General features: G+C 36.8%; 1 pseudogene; it reads left to right on the top strand.

Annotated features, from left to right (window-relative positions):
- Positions 1-1033: 1033 nt before the first annotated feature.
- Positions 1034-1953, top strand: LOC114225256 (small ribosomal subunit protein uS2 pseudogene; annotated as a pseudogene).
- Positions 1954-13114: the final 11161 nt, after the last annotated feature.

Here is a 13114-nt window from a genome sequence, read left to right as displayed (position 1 = left end):
TAACATCTAGGACTCAAGCCAGTAGTAACTGGCTTTCATGAAACTGAAGCTATAAAAAAGGACACTGGATTAGAAGTTGGAGCCAATTTTGTCAAGAAATTGATAAAGAATACAAGATAACCCATTAGACCTATTGAAGATGCTGACATGATGTTATGCTAAAAAAAAAAAAAAAAAAAAGACATGATGGGGAGGCTAAAAGATTAACCATACCCATGGCTGTAACTGAGGTATACCGTGTCTTTTCTTGCTTCTAGAAGTTCTTTTACCTTTCCTGTCAGTATTTGTTTAAGAATTTATCATTGTGTTGGCTGATACTCACCCCATGAAAATGGTATTAACTATGACCACACTGGTAACCAGAGGAAGGTAGGATAGGAAGGGTGAGTTGACGTTTATTAATAGTTATCGAATGCAGGTAAGGGACTCAAGTAAAATGCAGACTGCAAGAGTAGCAAAATAGAAGGTTAATTGTCTGTATGAAGCAAGTCGCTGAAGGTTTATTTTGTTCAACAAGATGCGGCCTTCAGTTTTAAAGACAAAACTCAGGTTAACATTATCCAAAAATGTAAATTCTATACCAAGAAAGAGACAGAATATTAATAATATTTTAAACTGCAGCAATTTAGAGGTACCGGGGTGGCTCAGTCGATTAAGCATCTGCCTTTGGTTCAGGTCAAGATCTCTGGGTCTTGGGATCAAGCCCCGCATGGATCTCCCTGCTCAGTGGGGAGTCTGCTTCTCCCTCTGCCCCTCCCCCTGCTCCTATGTTATCCTGCTCTCTCTCTCCCTCTCTTAAGTAAATAAATAAAATCTTTTTAAAAAATAAATTAAAAAATAAAACTACAGAAATTTAAACCTCTATAATTTTACAGAGTGATATCTACATCCCCATTTCATTCTGAAATATTTGAAAACACATAATATTCATTGAGTTAAAAGTAAACCAGTTTTCCCTTTCCATGCTACCCAGGGAAGGGTCCATGTGGCATTGTTTTGCGTTCCCATCATAGCATAAAGGGAAATTTTCACAATGTCTGGAGCCCTTGATGTCCTGCATGAAGGAGGAAGATGTCCTCAAATTCCTTGCAGCAGGAACCCACTTAGGTGGCACCAACCTTGACTTCCAAATGAAACAGTACATCTACAAAAGGAAAAGTGATGGTATCCACATCATAAATCTGAAGAGAACTTGGGAGAAGCTTCTGCTGGCGGCTCCTGCTATGGTTGCCATTGAAAACCCAGCTGATGTCAGTGTCATATCGTCTGGGAATACTGAAGTTTGGTGCTGCTGCTGGGGCCACTGCCATTGCTGGCTGCTTCACTCTTAGAACCTTCACTAACCAGATCCAGGCAGCCTTCCAAGAGCTGAGACTTTTGGTGGTTACTGATCCCAGGGCTGACCACCAGGCTCTTACAGAGACATCTTATGTTAACCTGCCTACCATTGCTCTGTCTAACACCGACTCTCCTCTGCACTATGTGGACACTGCCATCCCTTTCAACAACAAGGGAGCTCACTCAGTGGGTCTGATGTGGTGGAGGCTGGCCAGGGAAGTTCTGCACATACCTGGCACCATTTCCCATGAACACGCATGGGAGGTCATGCCTGATCTCTACTTCTATAGAGATCCTAAAGAGCTTGAAAAGGAAGAGCAGGTCTCTGCTGAACAGGCTGTGACCAAGGAGGAATTTCAGGGTGAATGGACTGCTCCAGCTCCTGAATTCACTGCTTCTCAACCTGAAGTTGCAGACTGGTCTGAAGGCGTACAGGTGCCCTCAGTGCCTATTCAGCAGTTCCCTACTGAAGACTGGAGTGCCCAGCCGGCCACTGAAGACTGGTCTGCAGCTCCCACTGCTCAGGCCACTGAGTGGGCAGGAACAACCACTGAGTAGTCTTAAGCTGCTCTTCCACAAAGCAAACAAAATGGAAATAAGGTTGATAGAAAATAAACAGTTTCTAAAAAAAAAAAGTAAACCAGTTTTATAAAGTTTTATAAATAGATATATTCTAATATAAATTACATATTATTCCTAAAAATATAGTTTTCATAAATAAAATATTTTATACATTTTTCCTAAATAATACATGACCAGAACTATACATAAAGTGCCTATAAATTGTGGAGAATTTGCAAGAATACTACAGAATAAAAATTTAAAATTCATATTTGAAAATTATAATGAAATATAAGCAAATTTTATCTTAATTTTTTATTTGGAATACTTTTTGGTTAACCTATGGTGTCAATGCATTAAAATAGATATCCCACTTACACGTAGCAGTGTTTGGATAACTGGTCTAATTATTTCAAAGTGTTATCAGCTTTTCGAGCCATTACTAAACTAGCAATAGCAAATTTAAGATATTACCCAAGAAATTTCAAGAGGAAATTTGCTAATTCTTGAAAGTTTCCCAGAATACTAACTGAATGATTTTTATTTTAAACATGCTGTCAATCATTATAATTATCAGAGAAGACAAAGTTATATTCAGTGAAAAGAAAAAAGGCATTTCCTATGAGGAACCACCTAAAATGACAAAAGTAATCATTTGCTCAACTCAAGAATATGGAGAACACAGGAGGACGTTAAGGAAGAAAGAATCAATGAGAGAAGGTGTAGGTCTTCAAAAACCAAGTTTTTTCAACTTAATTTTTTAGAGCAGCTTTAGGTTCACAGAAGACTGGCGGGGGGAAGATACAGAAATTTCCTATTTACCACTTGTTCCCACACATGCATAGCCTTCCCTATTATCAACAACCCCTATCAGAGTGCTATGTTTGTTACATTTGATGGATCTACACTGAATATCATTCTCACCCAGAGCCCATAGTTTACATTAGGATTCACACATGGTGTTGTACATTCTGTGGATTTGGACAAATGTATAACGACATGCATCCAACATTAGAGTATCATACTGAGAATTTTCACTGCCCTAGAAATCCTCTGTGCTCTACCTATTCATCCCTTCCACTCCCTTAACACCTGGCAACCACTGGTCTTTTTATTGTCTCCATAGTTTTGCTTTTTCCAGAATATCATATAGTTGCAATCATATAGTATGCAGCTTTTTCAGACTGGTTTCTTGCACTTAGTAATATGCATGTAAGTTTCCTCCATGTGTCTTCATAGCTTTATAGCTCAATTGCTTGGAGAACTGAATAATATTCCCAAGTCTGGATGTATCACAGTTATTTATCCATTCACCTACTGAAGGACATCTTGGTTGCTTCCAAGTTTTAGCAATTATGAATAAAGTTGCTATAAACATCCATGTATAGTTTTTGTGTGAACATAATTTTTCAACTCCCTTGGATAAATACCAAAGAGTGGGATTGCTGGATCATATGGCAAAAGTTTGTTTAATTTTGTAAGAAACCACCAAACTGTCCTCCAAAGTGTCTGTACCATTTTGCATTCTCACTAGCAATATAGGAGAGTTCCTGTTTTTCCACATCGTCAGTAGCATTTATTGTTGCCAGCATTCTGGATTCTGGACATTCTAATAGGTGTGTAATGGCATCTTGTTGTTTTGATTTGCATTTTCCTGATGACATATGATGTGGACCATATTTTCATATGCTTATTCACCATCTGTATATCTTCTTTGGTGAGGTGTTTGTTAAAGTCTTTAGCCTATTTTTTAATATGATTGCTTGTTTTCTTATTGTTGAGTCTTAAGTGTTCTTTGTATATTTTGACTAGCAGTCTTTTATCAGATAAGTCTTTTGCAAATATTTCCATGCAGCCTGTAGCTTGTCTCTTCATTCCCTTGATATTTACTTTCACAGAGCAGAAATTTTTAATTTTAATGAATCCCAGCCTATCAATTCTTTTTTTGTAGTTTCAAGTTTTTATTTGAATTACAGTTAGTTAACATACAGTGGAATATTAGTTTCAGGTGTAGAATTTAGTGATTCGTCACTTCCATACAACTCCCAGTGCTCATCCAAGTGCCCTCCTTAATCCCCATCACCCATTTAACCCATCCTCCCCCACCTCCTCAGCAAAGCCTGTTTGTTCTCTAGAGTTAAGAGTCTGTTTCTTGGTTTGCCTCCCTCTTTTTTTTTCTCCTATGTTCATCTGTTTGGTTTCTTAAATCCCACATATGAGTGAAATCATATGGTATTTGTCTTTCTCTGACTGACTTATTTCGCTTAGCATAATACCCTCTAGCTCTATCCACATTGCTGCAAATGACAAGATTTCATTATTTTTTATGGCTAAGTAATATTCCATTGTGTATACATACCACATCTTTCTCCATTCATCCACCGATGGACATTTGGGCTCTTTCCATAATTGGGCTATTATTGATAATGCTGCTACAAATATCAGGATGCATGTATCCCTTCAAATCAGTATTTTTGTATCCTTTGGGTAAATACCTAATAGTGCAATTGCTGGATCATAAGGTAGTTCTATTTTTAACTTTTTGAGGAACCTCCATACTGTTTTCCAGAATGGCTGCACCAGTGTACATTCCCACCAACAATGTAAGAAAGTTCCCCTTTCTCCACATCCTCACCAACACCTGTTGTTTCATGTGTTGTTAATTTTAGTCATTCTGACTGGTGTGAGGTGATATCTCATTGTGGTTTTGATTTGTATTTCCCTGATGATGAGTGATATTGAGCATCTTTTCATGTGTGTTAGCCATCAGGATGTCTTCTTTGGAAAAATGTCTATTCATGTCTTCTGCCCATTTTTTAACTGGATTATTTGGTTTTTGGGTGTTGAGTTTGATAAGTTCTTTATATATTTTGGATACTAACCCTTTATCAGAGATGTCATTTGCAATACCTTCTCCCATTCTGAAGTTGCCTTTTAGTTTTGTTGATTATTTCCTTCACCATGCAGAAGCTTTTTATCTTGATGAAGTCCCAATAGTTTATTTTTGTTTCCCTTGCCTCAGGAGACATATCTAGAAAGATGTTGTTACAGCTAATGCCAGTGAAGTTCCTGCCTGTGTTCTCTTCCAGGATTTTTATGGTTTCAGGTCCCACATTTAGGTCCTTAATCCATTTTGAGTTTATTTTTGTGTATGGTATAAGAAAGTAGCCCAGTTTCTTTCTTTTGCATGTTGCTGTCCAGTTTTCCCAACACCACTTATTGAAGAGACTGTCTTTTTTCCATTGGATATTCTTTCCTGCTTTGTCAAAGATTAGTTAACCATATAGTTGTGGGTCCATTTCTGCATTTTCTATTCTGTTCCATTGATCTATGTGCCTGGTTTTGTGCCAGTACCATACTGTCTTGGTGACTACAGCTTTGTAATATAACTTGAAGTCCAGAATTGTGATGCCTCCAGCTTTGCTTTCCTTCGCCTTTGCAGGATTGCTTTGGCTATTCAGGGTCTTCATGGTTCCATACAAATTTTAAGATTGTTTATTCTAGGTCTGTGAAAAATGCTGGTGGTATTTTGATAAGGATTGCATTAAATGTGTAGATTGCTTTGGGTAGTACAAACATTTTAACAATATTTTTTCTTCCAATCCATGAGCCTGGAATGTTTTTCCACTTCTTTGTCTCATCTTCAATTTCTTTCATAAGTGTTTTATAGTTTTCAGAGTACAGATTTTTTCTTTGGTTAGGTTTATTCCTAGGTATCTTATGGGTTTTGGTGCAATTTTAAATGGGGTCAACTTCTTGATTTCTCTTTTGACTGCTTCATTATTGATATATAGAAATGCAACAGATTTCTGTACATTGATTTCGTATCCTGCAACTTTACTAAATTCATGTATCAGTTCTAGCAATTTTTTGGCTGAGTATTTTGGGTTTTCTACATAGAGTGTCATGTCATCTGCACATAGTGAAAATTTAACTTCCTCCTTGCTGATTTGGAAGCTTTTATTTATTTCTTTTTATTGTCTGATGGCTGAGGCTAGGACTTCCAGTACTATGTTAAATAAGTGGTGAGAGCAGACATCCTTGTCTTGTTCCTGACTGTAGGGGAAAAGCTCTCAGTTTTTCCCAATTTAGGATGATATTAGCTGTGGGTTTTTTGTATATGGCCTTTCTGGTGTTGAGGAATGTTCCCTTTGTATCTACTTTGTTGAGGGTTTTTATCAAGAAAGGATGTTGTATTTTGTCAAATGCTTTTTCTGTACCTATTGAAAGGATCATATGGTTCTTATCCTTTCTTTTGTTAATGTAGTTTATCACATTGATTAATTTGCAAATATTGAAACACTCTTGCAGCCCAGGAATAAATCCCACTTGATTCTGGTGAATGATTCTTTTAATGTGCTGTTGGATTCGATTTGCTAGTATTTTCTTGAGAATTTTTGCATCCATGTCCATCAGGATATTGGCTTGTAGTTTTCTTTTATAGTGGAGTCTTTGTCTGGTTTTGGTATCAGGGTAGTGCTGGCCTCATAGAATGAATTTGGAAGTTTTCCTTCCATTTCTATTTTTTTGAATAGTTGGAGAACAGTGAGTATTAACTCTTCTTTAAATGTTTGGTAGAATTCACCTGTGAAGCCATCTGGCCCTGGACTTTTGCTTGTTGAGAAATTTTTTATTACTGATTCAATTTCTTTTCCGGTTATTGGTCTGTTTAAGTGTTCTATTTCTTTCTGTTTCAGTTTTGGTAGTTTATTTGTTTCTAGGAATTTATCCATTTCTTCCAGATTGCTCAATTTGTTGACATATAATTTTCATAATATTCTCTTATAATTGTTGGTATTTCTGTGGTGTTGGTTGTGATTTCTCCCCTCTCATTTGTGATTTTATTTACTTGGGTCCTTTCTCTTTTCTTTTTGATAAGTCTGGCTAGGGGGTTATCAATTTTATTAATTTTTTTCAAAGAACCAGCTCCTGTTTTCATTGATCTGTTCTACTGGGGTTTTCTTGTTGTTGTTGTTTCTGTATCATTTATTTCTGCTTTAATCTGTATTATTTCCCTTCTTCTGCTGGCTTTAGGCTTTGTTTGCTGTTCCTTTTTTTAGCTCCTTTACGTGTAATGTTAGGTTGTATAATTGAGATTTTTCTCTCTTCTTGAGGTAGGCCTTTATTGTATATAATTCCCTCTTATGACTGTGTTTGCTGCATCCCAAAGGTTTTGGACCATCATGTTTTCATTTTCATTTGTTTCCATGTATTTTTGTTTCTTCTTTAATTTCCTAGTTGGTTCATTCATTCTTTAGTAGGATATTCTTTATCCTCCATGTATTTTTGCTTTCCAAATTTTTTCTTATGGTTGACTTCAAGTTTCATAGTGTTGTGGTCAGAAAACACGCATGGTTATGATCTCAATCTTTTTGTACTTGTTGAGGCCTCATTTGTGACCTAGTATGTGATCTATTCTGGAGAATGTCCCATGTGCACTGGAAAAGAATTAAGTATTCTGCTGCTTTAGGCTGAAAGGTTCTGAATATATCTGCTAAGTCCATCTGGTTGAGTGTGTCATTCAAAGACATTGTTTCCTTGTTAATTTTCTGCTTAGATGATCTGTCCATTGCTGTAAGTGGGGTGCTGAAGTCCCCTACTATTATTGTATTATTATCAATGAGTTCCTTTATGTTTGTTATTAATTGTTTTATATATTTGGGTGCTCCCAAGTTGGGAGCATAAGTATTTACAATTGTTATATCTTATTGTTGGATAGACCCCTTTGTTATGATGTAGTGCCCTTCTTCATCTCTTGTTACAGTCTTTGGTTTAAAATCTAGTTTGTCTGAAATAAGTATGGCTACTCACTTTCTTTTGATGTCCATTTGCATGGTAAATATTTCTCCATCCCTCACTTTCAGTCTGCAGATGACTTTAGGTCTAAAATGAGTCTCTTGTAGGCAACTTATAGATGAGTCTTGTTTTTTATCTATTCTGGCCCCTTATGTCTTTTGACTGGAGCCATTAGTCCATTTACATTCAGAGTAATTATTGATATGATTTTAGTGCCATTTTATTAATTGTTTTGTCCTTTCTGGAGATTCTCTCTGTTCCTTTTTAGGCTTTGTTGCTTTGGGTGTTTCCTTTCCATTCAAACAGTCCCCTTTAATATTTCTTGCAGGTCTGGCTTAGTGGTCCCAAGCTCCTTTAGTTTTTGTTTGCCTGGGGAACACTTTATCTCTCTTTCTATTCTGAATGATAGCCTGGCTGGATAGAGTATTCTTGGCTGCATATTTTTCCCATTCAGCACATTCAATATATCATGCCACTTTCTTCTTGCCAATGAAGTTTCTGTGGAGAGATCTGCTGTTACCCTCATTTGACTTCCCTTGTAGATTAGGGACTTCATTTGTCTTGTTGCTTTTAGGATTTTTTTTTTTTATGTAGTGTTCCATGATTCGTTGTTTACATATAACACCCAGTGCTCCATTCAATACATGCCCTCTTTAACACCCAACACCAGGCTAACCCATTCCCCCACCCCCACCCCTCTAGAACCATCAGTTTGTTTCTCAGAGTCCACAGTCTCTCATGATTCAAATCCCCCTCCGATTTCCGCCCCTTCATTTTTAATCTCTATTTTTTGCAAATTTAACTACGCTATGTCTTGGTATTAGCCTGTTTTTGTTGATTTTGATGGCTCTCTGTATCTCCTGGATTTGGATGTCTGTTTCCTTCCACAGATTAGGGAAGTTTTCAACTATAATTTCCTTTAGTAAACCCTCTGCCCCCTTTTCTCTCTCCTCTTCTGGGACTCCTATAATATGAATGTTATTATGCTTTATGGACTCACTGACTTCTCTAAGTCTACTTTCATGATCCAAGATTTTCTTTCCCTCTTTTGTACAGCTTCACTATTTTCCGTAATTTATCCTATATCACTTATTTGTTTCTCTGCTTCTTCCATCTTTATGGTCATTACATCCAATTGGTTTCAAATCTCAGTTACTGCATTTTTCATTTTGCCCTGAATAGTTCTTAGCTCCTTTATCTCTGCAGTGGGAAACTCCCTGGTGTCTTCTATGTTTTTCTCAAGCCCAGCTAGTATCCTTATGATTATTGCTTTAAATTCTGGATCAGGCATATTACTTATATCTGTTTCAATTAGATCTGTGGCCATGAACTTTTCTTGTTCTTTCTTTTGAAATGAATTCCTCCATCTTGGCTTTTTGTCTATATCTCTGTTTTCTTCTGTGTTTTAGGAAAACTTGTTATGTTTCCTGCTCCTGAGAGTAATGGCTATATGAAGTAAAAGTCATATACCTTCCAGGGCTTCAGGAAATACCTCTGGTTTATGCTGCATACACTCTACTGCTGTGTTTTGGCTCTGTCCCTCAGGTCAGTCCTCTGCAGAGTTTCTCCTTGCCTGCAGTGGGAAATATTTGGATCCAGGCCAGAGTTTGGTGAGTTTAAACTAGGTGTGCTCTGGTCTGCTTGTTAAAAGAGACCTGATGTTATTTCCACTAGAGCTGAAGCTTTGAAGAACTCTATGGTCAGTAGATGTGGTTCAAGCAGGGCTTCGTACTGGTCTTCTGGGGGAAAGGCCTGCTGCTTTGGTTCTCAGGCACACTTGCCCAAGAAATGCAGTACCAGCAGAGTGCAGGATGGCAGGGCTTGGTGTAAACAGTTTAGCCCACCAGTGTTGGCACTGTGCTATTTACTGAAGTTAGTTTATGCTGAGGGACAGAGGAGGGAAATGGGACCAGTCGGCCCCTTCATCCCCAGAGAGGGGAGTTCACGCCTGCTGCTTTCAGGGAAACACAAAAGAGTGAACAGTTTCCTTCATGCATCCCAGGTGTCCTTCAGATCACCGCCTTCACACTGTGTCCAGGTTGCTTGCCTGCCTGGAGCAAAGCAGTGCACTTTGGGCTCTATACCAGTCAGGCCGGCTGAGTTTTGAAACTACAAACTTTAGTAACCTGGTGTGGCAGGGACCTGTGCCCATCTTCTGGGGGAGGGTCTTGTGGCACTGGGATTGATGAAGGTTTGACCCAGAATGGCCAAAAAAACCACAGAAGCATGGGATTTGGTGTAAAGCACAGTAAAGATCCAGTGTCCAGGTTAGGAACCCTCAGCAGGTGTCTCTGTGCCTATGCTGAGGGGCAGAGGAGGGAAATGGCACCCACCCTCTCCTTTGTCCCCAGAGAGGCAATGCCACCTCTCTCAGATGTGCTCCTAGAAGGGGGAACCATTTTCCCAGTGCATCCCAGGAGATCCTCAGATCATGCCTTCTGCCCCCAGGCTATCTGCCTGTCTTCTGTACAGGAATTTTCCTGTGAACCTAAAACTACTTTTTAAAATTGTCCTAATTTTTTAAAAATGTTAAGACAAAACCAACGGCTCAAAATTGAATATCATTAGGTAAAACTAAATTATAAGAAAGTCATAAAATTCTTACTTAAAAAAAGAGCAAAAAGATAAATTGAAAAGTGAAAGTAAAATGAAGTATCTTAAAAACAAGAAGATAGAAGGCAAAGATACTCTTATTTAACAATATAAGCTATTAATGCTATAAACACTAAGAGAATAAAATATATAAAAGTTGTTCCAAAGCATTTCATATACCAGAACTAAGGAAAGCAAATGCAAGCTCAGTGCAGACAATGTCAATTTTTTGGTTTTTTGACCACTTATTTGTCATCAGAAGATACAAATCTCTTTGAAAAGATTTCCAAGTAAAGTCTTTAGATTAGAAGCAAAATCTGAGGTTATCAGAGCCTTTGGAGATGATCTTTGTCACATCTGTCCCTCCTTTCCTCACTCCTCCATCCAGGGCACACCTGACATTTAAGCAGTAAACGTGGCTCTACCCTTATAATGCCCAGTTTCCTCTATGTCTCCCTGGACCTCCAATTTCCTGACTTCCATACTTGAAGTGCACAATTAACTGATTCAGGCCACTGCCAATTCCATGTACTACCAATTTGAGGTGCTGTATAACATAGAATTACTCAACACCTAAAATTCCAAACTATTCACCACCTACAATGTGGGTGTGGGGGAGAGGGCTGAGAAGTGGGAAGAAACTAGAAAAATAAGCTTCAAGATAACACTAGATAAAAGTGACTTCAAAGAGAAGAAACGCCTTCCCCCAAAAAAATATGTTTCAAATATATATGCCAAAAGATAGATTTGACATAAACAAAGTAATCCCAAGCACAGTATTCCTTTGTTATACTTTTCATCAGTCTAGTCTTCTCAACCAGTATCAACCGTCAGCAAATTTAAATTTCAATTCATTTTCCATTTTGCTTGAAATAGCAGTGGATTCCAGAACCATAAGACTAGTAGATTTATTCACCGGCCTTAAACTACAACCTAAAGAACCCCAGAAAAATCTACCATACTATTAAAGATTTCCAAAGATGGTGATTTTATAGCTTCCCTTCGTAATTACTTTTAAATTTAACAATTTACACTGTCAAGAAATATATATTAGGAAAAGAATGGGGGGGGCAGAATCAGGTCTATTTGAAAGCAAAAGAATTGCAAGGTACAAAAATAACCAAATATTAGGAATTATATTTAAAACTGATGATTGACTTCAAGTAACAAAGTTAAATATAAATGAATGATGATATTTGCCAACCACTCCAAAACAAGAAATAGCTGGGCCTGCTGCTCAGACACTTTCCATGTCCTGCTGACAAAAATCTCAACCTCAACACTGACCTCTGTGTCAAACCAACAGCTCCATATTCTCCAGTTGCTCATAATGAGATGACAGAGTCAACTCAAAATACTTTGCTTCATGAAGACTGCAGCCCAGTACTAATTTCACCCAAAAGAAATATGTACAGTATTTTAATGTTCAGCACAAGCTATAAATTAATATCTAAATAATCTCACATATAGGAATTCTATATTCTTAATGAATATGGTTAATATTTAATAATTTAGTCCTTGTGAATTGTGTTATCAGGTGGCTTAGACAAAACATCAATTTCCTAGGTATTCAGAACAGGAGAATATTAGAAAGAAGGAATTTTATGGATTGAAATAACTTTTTATAGGCTATTGTTCAGAAACAGGGTTGAGGTAAAAAATGAGAACAAGCTCTAATACTTACCTCTTATAAATCCCACATATTCATGCTTCCATACACAAATGCATCCACGGGAATTTATTTAGACTTTGAGCACCCTCGGCTATGTAACTGGAACCAGCACATCTTCAGTGAAATCATATCCAAGTGTGGAAAGAGAAAAAAAAAAACACAATATAAAGGTTTTCAAATATTTTATTCGATTTTTATATAAATTAGTTGTAAGCCAAGAATTAAAAATGGTTCTCACTGTACACAATTTTTCTTTTCATTGATGACTCTGCAAATTCTTAAAGGAGCAAAAAAGTAGGCTTATTATATTTCCTATTTCTACATGTCAAGATGTCAATTAATTTGAACAAAAAAAAAGTAAGACCAATCTAAAATATTTGCATAAAAATTAAATGAAGGGGCACCTGGGTGCCTCAGTCAGTTAAGCGTCAGACTCTTGATTTTGGCTCAGGTCATGATCTCAGGGTTGTGAGATCGAGCCCCATGTCGGGGCTCTCTAAAAAAAAAAAGTAAATGAATACAGACTATATTATTTTATAAAATTTTCTTCTAGCACAAATTGTGTAGCTCCAACAGGAGAGAAGGGAAAAATCATTTGTGGAATCAGTTTCCTTTATAAAGCACCAATATTTTTCATTTCTGAAGTTTCACAATCATTTTTATGAGTTTTATGATCATGAGCTTTTATTCTCACAGCAAATCTGCAAGAAAAATCTATTTTGAAATGCATAATTTTATGGTTATAAATTTTCACATGAGAATTCAACTTGAAAAATTCACAATAAATTTAATATCCTAGTTTAAATAATCCTGGTTTAAATGAAATGTAAGAGATTCAAACGAGATAAATCACATCCATGATACTATTTTTGATAGTTGTTTTAATGTGTTTTTAAAATTATATTGTTGACAAAGAATTATCAATGACTCATTCATTTCTTCTACACGACTTCAAATGACATCATCAAATAATATTTTAAATTTACTTAGTTTTTAAATAGAATTCCCTTGAATGACCTGCTGATAAAGGCTTAGTCAATACAAAAATAAAATATTATCAGTTATTAAGATATTTTGAATGTACAAACATACCATAGGTTCAAGTTCTATTTTCAACACTTACTAGCTATCTCATTTTGAGAAATAACTGAACCC

This window comes from Eumetopias jubatus, unplaced genomic scaffold (assembly GCF_037043125.1).
Source record: "Eumetopias jubatus isolate StellerSeaLion01/CBP00866 unplaced genomic scaffold, mEumJub1_p1.0 scaffold_3, whole genome shotgun sequence".
Taxonomy (NCBI): domain Eukaryota; kingdom Metazoa; phylum Chordata; class Mammalia; order Carnivora; family Otariidae; genus Eumetopias; species Eumetopias jubatus.
This window is presented reverse-complemented; position numbering and strand designations above follow the sequence as displayed.